Source organism: Lepus europaeus, chromosome 5, assembly GCF_033115175.1.
Source record: "Lepus europaeus isolate LE1 chromosome 5, mLepTim1.pri, whole genome shotgun sequence".
NCBI classification, from domain to species: Eukaryota; Metazoa; Chordata; class Mammalia; order Lagomorpha; family Leporidae; genus Lepus; species Lepus europaeus.
This window is the reverse complement of record NC_084831.1, coordinates 551,269-568,677: the sequence shown is the minus strand read 5'-3', so window position 1 is coordinate 568,677 and position 17,409 is coordinate 551,269. Positions and strand designations below refer to the sequence as shown.

The 17,409-nt window shown below is 58.2% G+C and overlaps 1 protein-coding gene across 3 annotated transcripts in view; it reads left to right on the top strand.

The window, feature by feature from the left end:
• Positions 1 to 2,521: 2,521 nt before the first annotated feature.
• Positions 2,522 to 17,409, top strand: part of GNB1 (G protein subunit beta 1) — a 73,979-nt gene continuing 59,091 nt past the window's right edge. For 2 of the 3 annotated variants that reach the window (XM_062190302.1, XM_062190301.1), the window contains exon 1: positions 2,523 to 2,615. The gene's annotated coding sequence lies outside the window, so the exon portion shown is untranslated. Of the gene's footprint in view, positions 2,616 to 17,409 lie in introns of all 3 variants that reach the window. The other variant, XM_062190303.1, reaches the window with a different exon arrangement.

Below are 17,409 nucleotides of genomic sequence, written 5' to 3'. Positions count from 1 at the left end.
CACCTTCCAGGGCCCGGTGGGGGCCTGGCTCCCAGGGCACCGGCGGGCACTCTGGGTCCCAGTCACGTGCACGGATTGTTTGAATAATTCAGATTTAAAAAGACCTACTTTCCTGTTAGACCATTTCCTGCTCCAGCGCAGAGGGGGCGGGGCACCTGGAGATTCATCCCCGCTCCCTGGGTTTCTCCAGGCAGCCGCCGGGCGCGCAGCCAGAGCCTCCTCCCAGGGGCTCTGCCGGGCTCTGCAGCCTCCCGCTGGCCGGCCCTGGGCTGGCTGCGGTGCCTGGGTGTGGCTCTGACCTCTGAGATACTTCCAGGGAAGGGAGTGCCGCGGAGAAGCCTGGGCCCCAAGGGGAGGGGTCTGAGCAGCAGGTGGTGGCCTTGGCCACAGGGTGGAGGGTGGGGCAGGGAGGGCAGAGTCCTTGGTGTCCTCAGACCCTTGGGGGGGTGGAGGAGAAGGCTGGCTGCTTATCACCCTGGGGGGAGGCCCAGGTGGGAGCGGGAGGCCCTGCAGTTTGCCCAGAGTCCAGGGTCCACGTCCCCAGGTTGCAGGCCCCTGTTGTCCTGGGAGGATGCAGGCCAGTGGTGAGGCCCGGGTGTGGGAGCGAGAACCCAGGGCCACTGCTTCTTCCTCTGGGCTTTGCACTGGCACCGGTCCATACACACAGACACACACGCTACACAGACACACACGCTACACAGACACACACGCTACAGACGTACACACACTGTACACACACACAACAGATGCACACAGTACACAGGTGTACACACTACACAGATGCACACACATTATACACACAGAGACTACACAGATGCACACACAGTACACACACACACCACACACACCCCCACCCCCCACCACACACACCCCCCCCACACCCCACATACACCCCCACCCCCCACCACACACACACCCCCACCACACCCCCACACCCCCCCCACACACCCCCACACACACACACCACACACACACACCACACACACCCCACACACCCCCACCCCCATACACACCCCCACACCCCCCACACACACCCCAGGGCATCTGCAGGAGCCCTGGAGCCACTTCCAGGAAGACCCTGCCCCATCTGGAGCCCTGCCAGTAGCCACAGGGGCCAGGGCTGCACCCCTCGCGGGTGGTCCAGCCTCGTGGCCCTGGCTGTAACAGGATGGCCCAACCATGGGCCAGAGGAGCCCTGACACCAGGCTGGCCCACGGTGTGGAGTGCCCAGTGCCCTGGATGGCCGGGTTCCCTCAGGCCTCCCGGCGTCCACATAAACAGCCCCTGCCCGCTCTGACCTGCGTGCTGCGCCCTCCGCCTCCCTTCCGACTTTTCCTTGTGTCCTGGACCTCAGGTGGGCACTGAGGCCGGGATCAGGCCTGCTGGATCCTCGGGACCCACCTCTAATGCCCAGATCCACCCCTCTGCGGCTCCACTGCCCCTCGGCCCTGGACCTGCCCAGCACGCCAGCCCTTCCCTGAGGCCCATGTCTGTGCCCACCACTCACACTCCACTGGCCACAGTGACGGCTGCCCCCCAAGGGCCCACTGTATGGTCCTCGTGCTGGGCACAGCCGAGCATCACACCTGCTGTGGCTTTCCCAGGGATGCCTGGTGGGGCCGGGGAGCGGTGGGCGAGGCCGGCCTCGCACTGCGGCAGGGGCAAGGGTCAGGGTCAGGGCGGCAGGGCCAGAGGACAACATCTCTGGGGCGGTGACCCCTGCGGAGCCAGCAGCTGGAGTCAGGGGGCGGGGGTGGGGGGCAGGAGAACACGCCCACTCTGGTGCACACACAGTCAGGAGCCTTCCTGTGGGGGTCGGCAGGGCGGGGGGGGGGGTCCTCGCGCACATGGGCCCCGCGGCGTGGGGTGGGCCTTGGCGAGATCCTGTAGGTTCCCCGTGCTCCGTGGCACACCCAGGTCCGCGCAGGCCACCCCCTGCCTGGCAGCCGCCTCACGCGGGGCCCACGCGGTATGGAGGGTCCAGGCCGCGGCTCCAGCGAGCCCAGCTGCACGGGCGCACGCCCGGGGAAAGGGGCTTCTGGTTGGACTTGGGACCGCGGCCAGGCCAGCTGGACGGGAGGGAGCGAGGCCACGGCCCCCGAGGCTCCAGCGGACGCATCGCGACCCCCGCCCTCCCCACCCGGCGCCCGCGCCTCGGCACGCACGTGGTCGCTCCTCGCGGAGGCCACTCGGGCGCACCGGGCTCCGGAGCCCTCCGGCGCCTTCTCCGCCAGGGCGCCGGCCCCTCGGCCCGTCCGGCGCGAGCAGGGAGCCGGGGCCTAGGTCGGGCAGCAGCCGGGGCCGCGGGGCTCCTTTAAGAGCCGCGCGCACGCGCGCGCCGCCTCGGGGAGCGCGCGTGCGTGCGCGCCCCCGGCGGCCGTGCGCGGTGACGCGGCGCGTGGGGTTTCCCGAGCTGCGGGCAGGGGCGCCGCGCCCATCCCGATGGCTGGAGGCGTCTGAGGGGCGGACGGCGGCGGGCGCGGGCGGGAGCGGAGCGGCAGCGGCCGGAGCGAGCAGCCGCCGCGGACCCACAGCCTCGCCGCGCACCTGCCCAGCGCCCGCAGCGCGGCCCGAGCGCCACCTCGAGCGGCCCCGGCGGCGGCGTGGGCGTCGAGGTGAGCGCGGCCGCCGCGGCCCAGCCCCGCGCCCCCGGCCCCGGTGCGCGGCCTCCGCCGCCCCTGCCCTGCCCGCCCCGGGGGCCGCCGCCGCCCCGCGCCCGCCCCGCGCCCGCCGCCGGGCCGCGTCTTCCTGCCCCGCCCGGGTGGGGCTGCGGGCCCGGGAGGCGGCGGGCGCGGGTGCGGGGTCCGAGCCCGGCCCCGGGGCGAGGGCGCGGCCGGGCCAGCGCGGGCGGGGGGCGGCCCCTGCCCGGCCCGCGGCCGCGAGAACAAAGGCTGGCGCGCCCCGGGGCCGCGGGAGCCCACGCCGCGCGGAGGGGCGGCCCCGGGCTCGGCGGTCGCGCAGCCCCGGCCCGGAGCGCGGGGGCCGGCGCCGCGCGGGCGGGCGAGACCCCGCGGCGACCCCGGCCCTCGCGCGGCGTGGGCGCCGCGGCCGGGCCCCGCGGCCAAGATGGCGACCCCGCGGCGCGGCCATTGTCGCCGGCCCCCCGCGGCCCTGGGCGTCCCGAGTGGGGCGCGTGCTCCGGGGGGCGCGCTCGTCCCGGCGTGGCCCGGGCGCGGGAGGAGCCCTTGGGGGCGCGCGGGGTGGGCTGCTGCGTGTGCCCGCGGGGCGGCCGAGCTGTCCCCGTCGCTGCCCGGGGGGGACCGCGGGGCCGCTTGTCACGGCCGGCGGCTGCGGGCAGCGGGGTGGGTCTCCCGGGCACGCGTGGCGTGTGCGTGGCGTGCCGCTCCGGTGGAGCTGCAGGCTTTTTGGAGGGAAGGAGCGCCGCCTGGAAGAGAGGATGCGGGCGCTTCCGGGCGGTGCGCGGTGGCCGGACCGCGAGGCAGCAGTTCCCTTTCCGCCGGCCGCCGACACGCGGTGCGCGGCGGGGCTGGGCGGGAGCCCGAGGGCCGCAGCTGCACTGCAGGTGCCCGGCCCGGAGCCGGCGCCCAGGCCCCGAGGATGCTGCGGGGCTTTCCTGCGTGGGAATCCGCGCCGGGGGCGGCTGAGGAAGTGGTCCCGCGCCCACCCTGCCGCCTGGCACGGGAGGGGGTCGGGTTTCGTGTTCACTCCGCAGCAGCGCGCTGTGAGCGCTCCTGCCCGGGGCCGGAGGTGGGTTTGCGGGCAGGGGCCGCGCCCTGAACTTTTCTCTTGGCTGCGCTGGGGGAGTGTGGCCCTCCGACGGCCGCCGGGGAGGGCGGGAGGTCTCGGCCCGCAGCCATCGGTGGGTTCTGTACTCATACCTGCTCCGAGGAGGAACTCGGGTTTTATTTCAGAAGTGCAGTGTTGGCATCTATTCTAGCTTCTTCGTTGGATTGTTTTTCTCCGCCCGAGAGATTTGGCTCATGTCAGTCTCTAAATTGGATTAAATTCTTGCTGCCTGCGGCTTTGGCTTTAGCGTTAGTGGATTGGTAATAGATAGGCTCAATTTTATTGTCTGGGCTTGACCATATGGCATGCAGTATGATTTTGAAACCCCTGTTTAGTGCGAGTCTCCTAAGACATGGACAGGGTTTTTTAGATTATTTTTAAACACTGTTTTGAATTCTGGTTTCAGGTTTGTATTTGCTGATGAAAATGATTGGTGGGATTACAAAGCGTTGTTGTTTGGTTTCACATAAAATGAGGGGATGAGAACAGATCCAGGGGCTTGAGCCCCAGCGGCTGTTCCACTTCTGAGCCAGTTCCCCGCCGGTGCGCCTGGGAGGGCAGCTGAGGGAGGCCCGGGTGCCTGGGCCCCGGCACCCACAGGAGAGGCCCTGACGGAGCTCCAGGCTCTGGCTTCAGCCTGGCCCAGCCCTGGCTGGTTCAGCCATCTGGGGAGTGAACCGGTGGGTGAGTGGGTGGACGATCTTTCTGTATCTCTCCCTCTCTTTGTGTAACTCTGCCTTTCAAATAGATAAATAAATCTTTAATAAAAGCAAACGTGTGTTGAGACAGGGAAATAATTTACATAGCCGAGAGGCTTCACACTGAAGGAGTGTATAAGCACGTAGAACGCAGGGCCCTGTGGCTGGGCTGCAGGAGGACTGGGCGCCTCTGCCCCGCACTGGAGAAGTCCGGCGGCTCCGGGCCTGCGAGCCGTGCGTGGCCAGGGGAGGCGAGGCGCTTCCTCAGCTCCGCCCTGTGTCCTGGTGCAGGGGCTGCCTTCGTGGACCCAGGCTGCTGGCTCCCTGCTCAGTGAGACTGAAGTGAACGTGTTCCCTGGTTAGCTTCAGTCGGAATTCTGAGAAGGAGCCTTTCCTAAAAGCTTAATTTAAAAGACGAGACTTAACCAACGTGATGGAGAGTACCTGAGAATGCAGCCTGTTTTGCCATTGACGAAAGATGATTATGATTTAATAATTACTGTGAACGTAATACGTTTTATCAAGGGGCAGATTAATTCTGTATTCTGTAACCTAGAATTGGAATGGTGAAGGCATTGTTAATTTTTTTTTTAAGATCTATCTATTTATCTGAAAGACAAAGTGACAGAGAGGGGGAGAGAGGGATCTTCCATCTGCTGATTCACTCCCCAAATGACCGCAGTGGCCAGGGCTGGGCCAGGCTGGAGCCAGGAGGCCATCGCTCTCCTACACAAGTGGCGGGGACCCAGACACTTGGGCCACCCTCCGGTGCCTTCCTAAGTGCATCAGCGGGGAGCTGGGTTGGAAGTGGGGTGGCGGGGTCTGGCAGGGGATGCCAGCAGCAGCATTGACCCGAGTCCCGTGGCGATTAGAAAACATTTCCCACGAAGGTTACAGACTCGACTACCTGGCCATGGCTAGTTAATAAAGCTAAAAACAGCTAATCCTGGATACTTTTTAAAAAGTACTTTATTTAATATTTATTTTGAGAGGTAGAGTTACAGACAGAGGCAGAGACAGAGAGAGAGGTCTTCCATCCGCTGGTTCACTCCCCAAATGGCTGCAACGGCTGGAACTGCCCCGATCCGAAGCCAGGAGCTTCCTTGGGGTCTCCCACGCAGGTGCAGGGCCCAAGGACTTGGCCCATCTTCCACTGCTTTCCCAGGCCACGGCAGAGAACTGGATCGGAAGTGGAGCAGCCGGGAGTAGAACCGCACCCGTATGGGATGCCGGTGCCGCAGGCGGAGGATCAGTCTGCTGCGTCACAGTGCCGGCTCCAGTTCTGAAGACTTGTATTTAATAAGAAGTTACTTATTTATTGAGAGGCAGAGAGACTAGGGAGAGCAGAGAACGCTCTCGTTCTCTGGTTCTTTCCCCAAAAGCGTCTGTGTCCTCCCGGGGTGCACTAGCAGGGAGCTGGGGCAGAAGCGGGGACTGACTCCCGAGCGGCAGCTTAGCCCCCCGTGCCACAGGGCCTGCCCCGTCCTAGACATTTTAAAGTGGTTCCTAAGTGAGGGAGAGAGAGACTGTTTCCAGAAGGGCTGGCACCGAGTTAGACGCCAGCTCTGTCGCCTCACAGGCTGGCGTGGTGGCATCAGCATTGCTGGGTCAGGTTCCTTAGCGTAAGATGGGCACACAGGAGCTTCCTCCCTGGGTTGTGAGGGTCAGTGAGGGAACGTGTGAGGAACCCTTAGGTAACCGGGCACTGGGCAGGGTTGGCCATTCTTGGTGAAGGCTGTGCTTCATTGTGATAGTGGTGGATGGTGTTGGGAGACGCCTGTTGTAGGAGATTGGTTGTCCTGGCCTCCTCGTGGTTCCAGTCCTCCGTGTGCCTGTGCTGTTTACCTCGGCTCGCCACGGCCTGTCTGTGCCTCTCGGATCGTTTTGAGCCTGGTGAAGGTTTTTATTTTTTAGAGAAATCCCTCTCTTATGACACTGGAAATTTTTGGATTTCAGCAGATTTGTTACTGTCCTTTGATTTGCTAACTAGTGACAATACTAATGAAAAAAAATTTAAAGATTTATTTATTTGAAAGAGTTGCACAGAGAGAGGAAGAGACAGAGAGCGAGTGAGCTCCTCCATCCGCTGGTTCTCTCCCCAGATGGCCTCAACAGCAGGGGCTGGGCCAGGCCGAAGCCAGGAGTCAGGAGCCTCTGCTGGGTCTCCCACATAGGTGCAGGGCCTAAGCATTTGGTCCGTCCTCTGCTGCTTTCCCAGGTGCATCAGCAGGGAGCTGCATTGGAAGTGGAGCACTTGAGACCATGGCGCTGGCCCCTGGATGTTTGTTTTAACAAATATTTACTGAGGGGGCCAGTGCTGTTGTGTAATGGGTTAAGCCATCACCCGCATTGCCCGAGGTCCATCTGCTAGAGGAGGTTGGCCTGAGTGCTGTGCCCCTGCGCCCTGTGGGGGATGCAGATGGAGCTCCTGGCTCCTGGCTTCTGCCTGGCCCAGCCTTGGCTGTCGCAGCCATTTGGGGAGTGAACCAGAGGGTGGGAGATACCTGTGTCTCTCTGTGGCTCCCTGCCGCCGCCACCACCAGCCTCTGTAATTCTGCCTTTCAGATAAATAAATCTTTAAAAAAAATGTTTACTTAGCTGTAAATTGTTGTGGAGCTTCCCTGGTCCAGCTGTGGAGGAGAGGTGTGGATGGAGGTGGACCTTCTGGAGTTGGATTTAGAGGGTGGTGGAAGGCTGAGAGCAGAGACGCTTAGAGCAGTGGCTCTCTGGGTGTGACTGTGGGCCCCGTGGGTTCCTAAGACATCGTTCAGGGGTCTGTTAGCTCAGAACTACCATCGTGATCATGCAAGGTGCACTCTGACCTCCACAGCGCCAGTCAAGGCTGTGTCACCAAACTAATCCTGTTGGTGTGTTTTTTGGAGAGGCAGAGACAGCCCCTCCCACCTGCTGGTTTATTCCCCAGATGCCTGCGGTGGCCAGGGCTACACTCCCTGCAGTTCTCCCACGGGGGTGACACCAGTCCTGCCGCCTCCCAGGGTCTGAGCCAGAGCTGGGAACTGAAGTGAACACAGGCAGTGTCCCCCAGTCTGTCACTGTCACAGCGCGCACTGCCCGGCCGTGCTGCGACCAGCTGAGGGACAGGGCTTTGCTGTAGCCGTTGATGTCCACAGCAACGTCATGGTGCTGCTCTGAGTCCAGCTGCTCCACTTCCTGCCCGGCTTCTTGCTACTGCGTCCTGTGAGGCAGCGGACGATGACCTTTGTCATCGTGGGAAACCTGGGCGTCGCTCCTGGCTCCTGGCTTTGTCCTCGCCTCGCCCTGGCTGTTGCAGGCACCTGGGGAGGGAACCAGTGGGTGGAAGATCTCGCTCATCTCCCAGTCTCCCTCTCTGTCACTCTGCCTTTCAAGTAGACGGAGATAAGTAAATGAACTTTTTTTTTTTAAGAACAGCTGCTGGAAAGCTGGCTACATAGAAGCGGGGATTTGATAGTTATTTTCTCGGAGGTCAGCGAAGCCGAACGCACTGCTGGGGAGAGAGCGGACACTGACGCTGGATTAAGAAACCTGGTTTTAGAGGAAAATTAGGACTGAGAAGCTTGGTGGGGCTGCCACGAGGACGACGGCTTCCCTGTAGTTGAAGGCTTTCCCAGGATGTAGGTGCGGACGCAGCTGTCAGGGAAGAAACAGGGCTCTGGAAGCTGTGCTGGCTGCAGCTCAGTGGCTTGGTTTTCCGAGTGGCCTGTCGCGCCGCAGGTTCACAGGTGGGTAGAGACCTGCGTGGAGTGCAGTGCAGTGACTGCTGCCGCTTCATCGACAGCTCCAGCTTTCACACTGCAGCTGCACTGGAAGAGAGGGCCACTTGCTGGGTCGGGTGTGGTGTCAGACTGCCCGCGTGTATGTGTGGGATGCACGTCCTGTCTCTTTTCTAAGTGCCTGTCTTGGCGAGGCTGGGTGTGGTTAGGCCTCAGCCCCTGTGTTGCGCAGACTGCGTACAGCAGCAGGTGTGAGCACCTGATGTTCTGCTGGGGCAGGCAGTAAGGTGATTTTTTAAAGATTTGTTTATTTCCTTGACAGGCAGTGTTAGAGAGAGGTCTTCCATCCGCGGGTTCACTCCCCAAGTGCCTCAACAGCCAGAACTGAGCTGATCTGAAGCCAGGAGCCAGGAGCTTCTTCCGGATCTGCCAGGCGGGTGTGGGGCCCAGGACTGGGGCCGTCTTCACTGCTTTCCCAGGCCTCCACGGAGAGCTGGGGCGGACCTGGAGCAGCTGTGCCCAGCGCCAGCCCCACAAAACTGTTCTGTGCAACACAGCTTCTCTTCTTGCCATAATGTTTTTCTTAGAAAATAGTTATTTTTCATAAAAATGTTCCTGGAACACTTGATGGGTTCATTATTTTCTAATAATTTAATAAACATTTAAATATATATTTATTTATTTGCAAATCAGAGTTAAAGAGGGGAAGAGAGCTCTTTGATCTACTGGTTCACTCCCCAAATGGCCGCAGTGGTAGGTGCTGGGCCAGGCTGAATCCAGGAGGCAGGAACTCCAGCCAGGTCTCTCACGTGGGTGGCAGGGGCCCAGGAACGTAAGCTATCTTCTTCTGCCTTCCCAGGGGCATCAGCAGGGAATTCAATTGCAGTGGAGCAGCTGGGACTTGAACTGGTGCTCATATGGGATGCCAGCACTGCAGGCAGCGGCTTAACCTGCTGAGCCACCATGCTGGCCCCAGTAAACTTTTTTTTTTTAAGATTTACTTGTTTATTTGAAAGAACAACAAAGAAGAAGGGGAAGACAGATCTGCTGGTTCACTGCCCAAACGTCCTCAACAGCCAGGCCTAGGCCAGGCGGAAGTCGGGAGCCAGGAACCCTGTTCTGGGCTCCCTGTGGTGTGTTCGGGCCATCGTGCCCTGGCCTCCTAGGCACATTTGCAGGGAGCTGGATCGGCTGTGAAGCAACGGGGACACAAACCAGGCATCTGATTCGGGATGCTGACCTCACAAGCGGCAGTTTGACCGGTGCCACAGTACTGGCCCCTTAATAAACATTGACAAAACTCTTCAGGTGGGGCCGGTGGTGTGGCACAGTAGGTTCAGCTGCCGTCTGCAGCATCCCATATGGGTATTGGTTCGAGTCCCGGCTGTTCCACTTCCCATCCAGCTCCCTGCTAATGTGCCTGGGAAGGTGGCTTAGCTTTTTTTTTTTTTTTTTTTTTTTTTTTAAAGATTATTTATTTGAAAGGCAGAGTTACGGAGAGGCAGAGGCAGAGAGAGAGGTTGGTCTTCCATTCTCTGGTTCACTTCCCAAATGGCCACAGGGTCTGGAGCTGAGCCGATCCGAAGGTAGGAGACAGGAGCTTCTTCTAGGTCTCCCACATGGGTGCAAGGGCCCAAGCACTTGGGCCAAACTCTGCTGCCTTCCCAGGCCATTAGTAGGGAGCTGGATGGGAAGTGGAGCAGCTGGGACTTGAACTGGTGCCCATATGGGATGCCGGCACTGCAGGCAGCGGCTTTATCCACTATGCCATAGCATCTGCCCCCTTTGCACATTTATTCAGAATGCTGCCTCTTTATCACAGTTTCCCAGTGTCTCACGTACTGTTTGGATCGCCTTGTCTGTCCCATTCGTGAGTGTATCAGCGCGAGCATCAGTTCCACCCTTAGCCATTTTCCTCATACAGAACTTAGCTGGAGGCGCTCCTGGACTCACGCTGGGGCTCCACCCCTGGATTTGCTCTGGAGAGTGAAGCAATGAATGGGAGCCTGCACGTGGCTTTCCCACGGTTGTCAAAACATTTTCCTCTTAGTATCATGCAGGCCTGGGACTTGAAACTTGGCCGGTGCAATTAGGAGGGCACTTGTGCTTACTAACTGCCGCCTGCGGCAGTTGGCAGCTTTGATATTTACAAACCAGTAATCCTGACCACCTAATCCAGTTCCCTTGTGGTGTCGAGCTGGGAGCCACCTGGGGTGTGAACCAGCAGATGGAAGATCACTTCCCTCCCTCTCTGCCTCTACCTCTCTGTAACTCTGCCTTTCAAATAAACGAATACATCTTAAGAAAAAGGGTAGCAAAGGGTGGGCGTCTGGTGCAGTGGGGAGCTGGTGCCGTGGTGCAGCAGGTTAAGCCACTGCCTGTGACACCGGCATCCCCCATGAGCACAGTTCAGGTCCTGGCTGCTTTACTGCCGATCCAACTTCCTGGGAAAGCAGTGGAAGACGGCCTGAGTGTTTGGTCCTTGCCATCTACCTAGGAGACCAGATGAAGCTCTAGTTTCCTGGCTTTGGTCTGTTCCAGCCCTGGCCATTTGGGGAGTGAACCAGCAAATGGAAAATCTTTCTCTCTCTCTCTCTCTCTCTCTCTCTTGCTTTCTCTCTTTCTCTTTCCTTCGGGGCCAGCGCTGTGGCATAGTGGGCTAAGCCTGCGCCTGCAGCGCCAGCATCCCACATGGGCGCCGGTTTGAGTCCTGGCTGCTCCACTTCCACCTACTATGGCCTGGGAAAACAGCAGAGGGTGCCCCAAGTCCTTGGGCCCCTACACCTACGTGAGAGACCCGGAAGAAGCTCCTGGCTTTGGATCAGCTCAGCTCTTGCTGTTGTAGTCATCTGGAGAGTGAACCCGTGAATGGAAGACTTTCCCTCCCTCCCTCCACCTCTGCCTCTCTGTCATTCTGCCTTTCAAATCAATCAATCAATCAATCAATAAATTTTTTTTTAAAATCTGGGCTGGCGCTGCGGCTCACTTGGCTAATCCTCCACCTGCGGCGCCAGCACCCTGGGTTCTAGTCCCAGTTGGGGCGCCGGATTCTGTCCCGGTTTCTCCTCTTCCAGTCCAGCTCTCTGCTGTGGCCCGGGAGGGCAGTGGAGGATGGTCCAAGTGCTTGGGCCCTGCACCCCCATGGGAAACCAGGAGGAAGCACCTGGCTCCTGACTTCGGATCGGCGCAGAACCGGCCGTAGCAGCCATTTGGGGAGTGAACCAACGGAAGGAAGACCTTTCTGTCTCTGTCTCTCCCTCACTGTCCAACTCTGCCTGTCTAAATAAATAAATAAATAAATAAATCTGTCTCTCTGTTTCCCTTTCTCTCCCCTTCTTCCCCCCCTTCTCTGTAATTCTGTCTTTCTATTTAAAATTTTTGTATCTGGAAGGCAGAGTTACAGAGAGAAAGATCTTCCATTCACTGGTTCACTTCCCAGATGGCTGCAACCACTAGGGCTGGGCCAGGCCAAAGGCAGGAGCCAGGAGCTTCCTGTGGGTCTCCCACGTGGGTACAGGGGCCAAGGACTCGGCCATGTTCTGCTTTCCCATGCATATTAACAGGGAGCTGGATTGGAAGTGGAGCAGCCGGGACTGCAGACAGCAGCTTAACCTGCTGTGCCATGGTGCTGGCCTCATGACTCTGCCTTTCAAATAAAGAATATTTTCTTAAAAGATGTTCTTGGGACACTCTCATCCCCGTCACAGTTGCTGAGTTTGAGCCCCGGCCCCGCGTCCCATCCAGCTTCCTGGGATGCGCACCCTGGGAGGCACAGGCAGTGTTCCTGCCACCCGTGAGGTCCCAGGGGGAGCCCGGTACGCGCGGCCTCCGTCTGGCCCGGCCTTGCCTGTTGCAGGCGTTTGGGGTGTGAACCAGCAGGTGGAGCACCCCTCTGATTTCTCTGCCTTTCAAATAAAAAGAAAAAATACGTAAAAATTCTTTTTTTTTTTTTAATTTTTTTTTGACAGGCAGAGTGGACAGTGAGAGAGAGACAGAGAGAAAGGTCTTCCTTTTGCCGTTGGTTCACCCTCCAATGGCCGCCGCGGTAGCGCGCTGCGGCCGGCGCACCGCACTGTTCCGATGGCAGGAGCCAGGTGCTTCTCCTGGTCTCCCATGAGGGTGCAGGGCCCAAGCACTTGGGCCATCCTCCACTGCACTCCCTGGCCACAGCAGAGAGCTGGCCTGGAAGAGGGGCAACCGGGACAGGATCGGTGCCCCGACCGGGACTAGAACCCAGGGTGCCGGCGCCGCTAGGCGGAGGATTAGCCTAGTGAGCCGCGGCGCCAGCCAAAATAAGTAAAAATTCTAAAAAAAGACAAGAGTGGTCGAGACATTTGAACAGAGCAGGAGGAGGTGTGAACACAGACCAGGAAGACGTGTGGGAGAAGAGGGCTCCGGGCAGAGGTCCGGGAATCCTGGGACGCAGGCCTTCCTCCTGCTTGGTGTGGCTGCTGTGTTGGGCCTCCCAGGCCTGTCTGCCACTCGTGGCAGTGGGGGAGCCTCCATCTTGCTCTGCGGGGCCTCCCACGGGGCAGCCCCCGTGCTGGCAGTGGCCTGCAGGTCTGTGTGGTCCTCAGACCTGTGCATCAGCAGGTGAGGCAGGTGATGGGCCGCGGTGTCCGAGCCTGTGTCTGAACTCGTGCCCTGGGTCACTTCCTCCCGAGCCGCATGACCGTTATGTCATGGACAGGAGCTCTTCTGCCCTTTGAACTCCGACCCTTGTGTCTGCACGTGCCGCCTCTAGCCTCTGTACGTTATTAAAAGGAAGGTTCTTCCATTTGAAAACATTTTCCAATGATTTGGCCTTGAGTTTCTTATTCAGGAGCTGTTGCTTTTCACACGTTACTAAGGTATTGCATAACTTAACCCCAGCTAGGCTTGGTGTCTCTTCTAGCCGCTATTCTTAATTTTCTTTCTTTAAACTTAAACTTGTCAAGCAGGCAGTCTGTTTCCACTCCTCATTTCCTCCACCATCTATCCTGTCCTCGTTCTTTGGGGATCTTATGCCTGGTGTCTCATTTTTTGTCTTTACTTTTTGCATTTTAATAAAAATGTGAAGGCAGACATCTCACAGCTGTCACAGTGCTGCTTGGGACACCGGCACCCGTGTCTGAGTCCCTCTCGGCTCCGGCTCCCGGCTAATGTGCACCCTGGCCGGCAGCGGTGATGCCTCGAGTACTTGGGTCCTTGCCACACGTGTGGGAGACCTGGGTTGAATTCTGGGGTCCCATCTTTGTCCTGGCTGTTGCAGGCATTTGGGGAATGAAGCAAACCAACACGTGGGAGATCTCTGTCTCTCTGCCTTTCAAACAAAAAAAAGTCTGGGCCCGGATGGAGCTCCTGGTTCCTGCCTTCAGCTTGGCCCAGCCTCTGCCTTTGCAGTCATTTTCAATGACCCACGGATAGAAGACGTCTCTCTCTCTGTAACTGCCTTGTAAGTAAGTAAATCTAAAAGCAAAAAGTTTAATAAGTTAATGTAGCAAGTTGGGAATATAAAAACAAGAGGAAAATCTGTATCTAATAGGAAATAACCACATATGGTTGTTATATATTCTTTTAGCCTTTTTGTATTCATGCATGTGTGTGTAGAGATAGTTCCCCCAGATCGGGAATCACACTGTATAAATAGATTTTTAAAAAATTTTTTGCCAAGCAGAGTTAGTGAGAGAGAGAGAGAGAGAGTTATAGACAGTGAGAGAGAGACAGAGAGAAAGGTCTTCCTTCTGTTGGCTTACTCCCCTAATGGCCGCTACGGCTGGTGCTGCGCCGATCCAAAGCCAGGAGCCAGGTGCTCCTCCTGGTCTCCCATGGGGTGCAGGGCCCAAGCACTTGGGCCATCCTCCACTGCCTTCCCGGGCCACAGCAGAGAGCTGGCCTGGAAGAGGGGCAACCGGGACAGAATCCGGCGCCTCGACCGGGACTAGAACCCGGGGTGCCGGCGCCACAGGTGGAGGATTAACCAAGTGAGCCACGGCGCCGGCCATAAGTAGATTTTTAAGAAAGATTTATTTATTTGAAAGGCAGAATGACAGAGGAGAGGCAGAGATCTTCTGTCCACTTGTTCACTCCCCAAATGTCCCAAATAGCTAAGTCTGGGTCAGCCCAAAGCCTGCTTCTGAAATGTTACAACATTGGTTTCTTGTAGCTGCAAGCTGTCCCAAACTGAATGGCTTAACACAAACTTTCTCTCCATTTTGGAGGAGAGAAGTCTGCAGTCCAAACGTTGGCAGGGCCATACCCCTGAAGACCCCGGGGTCTTTCCTCAGCCCCTGAACTCTTGGTGGTGCCGCAGTTCCTGTGGGTCAGTGGCTGTGACCGTATCACTCTGCAGGTGACCTGCGCCCTCACGTCACGGTCCCCGGGTCAGGGTCTGCCCTCATCCAGTGTGGCCTGCCAGCTGAGCACCTGCGAAGGCCTCTTCAGGCAGACACTCGTGAGTCAGGTGGGTGTGAAGAGCACAGGACTTCTCACCCACGGGGGGTTCACGCCCAGATGTCCACACTGGCTAGAGACAGGAGACACTGGACTCGGGCCCAGTCTCCGTGGAGGGGGCTAGGATCTAACAGCTGAGTCAGCTGCTGCCTTCCAGGTGCACATTAGTGGGAAGCTGGAATTGAAAGTGGAGCTGGGACTTGAACCCAGGCACTCCAGTATGGGGCAGTATGGGGCAGGTGTCCCAAGTGACTTTTTCTTTTTTTTAAGATTTATGTATTTATTTGAAAGGCAGAATTTATAGAGAGGGAGATAGACCACACACACACTCAGACACACACATCTTCTATCCACTGCTTCACTCCCCAAATGGCTGCAGTGGCCTGAGCTGGGCTGGTCCACAGTCAGAAACCAGGAGCTTCATTCAGGTCTCCCATGTGGGTGCCAGGGTCCCAAGCATTTGGGCCATCTTCTGCTACTTTCCCGGACACATTGGCAGGGAGCTGAATTGGAAGTGGAGCAGTTGGGACTCAAATCCGTATGGGACGCCAGCATTGCAGGTGCTGCAAACAGCTTTGCCACAGCACCAGCCCCCAAGTGGTTTCTTCCTGGTGTGCTGAGCGCCCATGGTGGACATGATTCTCGGGGACACTGTCGAGCCCTCCAGCCGTTCTGTGTTCCTGACTCTTCCCTGTTGCCTGAGTTTCCACTTTCCTTCATGGCAAATCTTGTGAAAAAGTTTTAGTTGCAGTTGAAGAAACTGATAAAAGAGCTTAGATATAAAAGGTGAATGTTTTATAAAGACTCTGGCAGTTTTTTCAGAACCACCGTTCAGTCACACAGTTGGGCTTCACACTGAGTGGGAGACCACGGGCCTCATTTCTGTTCCTGCCTGTGGGAGCTTGGCTGTCAGGTGAGGAGGCTCTGAAAGGCCGCTTTCCGTTTGCAGCGTATTCTGTCGTGGCTGTGGGTCTAGTAGGCTGCTGCCCCCGAGCTGCCCCCGTGGCTGCTGGGAGGTGGCCGCTCCGCGTCTCCTGCTCGTTTGCGCCCACTTCTCCCGGTGTCTCCCCATTTGCGGTGCTTCAGCGCCGTGTCCCAGTGCCTTCCTGCGGAGCTCACCTTAGCTGGTCACACCCACTCTGGTCTTAGTTCTTGATGACGTTAGAAACCGTCACCCGTGACGCTGGCGTCCCATATGGGCACCAGTTTGTGTCCCAGCTGCTCCATTCCAGATGGAGCTCCCTGCTGTTGCGCCTGGGAAAAGCAGTGAAAGGTGGCTCAAGTGCTTGGGCCCCTAACACCCACATGGGAGACCCGGATGAAGCTCCCGGCTTTGTTGTGGCCATCTGGACAGTGAGCCATTGGATGGAAGATCTGTCTGTCTGTGTAACTCTGCCTTTCAAGTAAGTAAGTAAATAAATAAATGTATCCTAGCCCTCTGACCTCCACACTTACCTAAGCTCCAGTCTTCCTCCTGATGGCACTGCTAGGTCCTTGATCCTTTGCGTCTCGGCTTTCGCGTCCTCTCCTCTGGTCATCCCTGCTGCTTTGCCTTGCTTGACCACAGCTTGTCAGGTGCTGAAAGGTGTGATTAGAGTTGCGGGTCCCTCTGTCCGTCCAGGGTAGGTGGAGGCTGGGGTCCACCAGGCCATTGGAAGTGGGCTCGGTCAGTCTAGAACCTGCCTGACAGTGTTTCCTGAATGATTCTGTCAGTCCATCTGGACACCCAGGGCATCTGCAGCGTCGGAGTTGGGGACAGAGGCCGTGACCTCAGTGGTTCACCTGACAGCAGGTGCACTGTTGGAAAGGCTCAGGGTGGCTTCATTGCTGATGGGTTTGGGGGTGGCTCCTGCTGCTCCACGGAGACAAGTCTGGAAGGGAAGAGAGGTTCTTTGGGACTTAGTCAAACAGGGGACCGTGGTGCTTGACACTGGGCAGGCATGGAAAAGAGGCCTTCTGCGTGGGTGAGGGACGAGCACACCCTCTTTGCACTTGTGTTTTCAGACTGAAGCCAGGATCCAGGAGCTCCATCCGGGTCTCCCACATAGGTGCAGGGACCCAAGCACGTGGGCCATCTGCTGCTTTCCCAGGCCATCAGCAGGGAGCTGCATGGGAACCAGCACCCGTATGGGATGCTGGCATCGCAGGCGGTGGCTTAACCTGCTACGCCACAATGCCAGCCCCACCCCCCCACCCCCCCTTTTTTTTAAGTTTATATATCTGAAAGGCAAAGTTAGAGAGAGAGAAGCAAGATTGGGAGAGAGGGCTTCTGTCCACTGGTTGACTTTCCAAATGGTCTCAACACCTGGGGCTGGGCCAGGCCAAAGCCAGGAGCCGGAGCTCCATCGGGGGCTCCACGTGGATGCAGGAGCCCAAGCACCTGGGCCGTCTTCTGTTGCTTTCCCAGGTGCGTTAACGGAGCTGGATCACAAGCACAGCTGGGACTCCAACCCACGCTGACAAGATGTCAGCCTCCCAGATGGTGGCTTAACCACCGCGCCATAGCATGCCGGCCTCTCTGTTTAGTAGGGGAACGGTCCAATACATTTCCACTAAGTTAAAATGACATGTCCCCAAGAAGACACTAATTATAATTAGCATGCTATACTTTAAGAACATTGTCTTCAGCTGTGAGACAAGAGCTTGAACATAGCAGTGTTTGCTTACAGAATTAGCGCTGACCATTCTTGCTTTCATCTAAGACACAGCTCCCATCTGCTGGTTCCTCCCTGATTCCCAGTGTCGGTCTCCCTGTGGGTAGCGGAGATCCAACTGAGCAGTCACCTGCTTGCCAGGATGCACAGCGGCGGGAAGCTGGA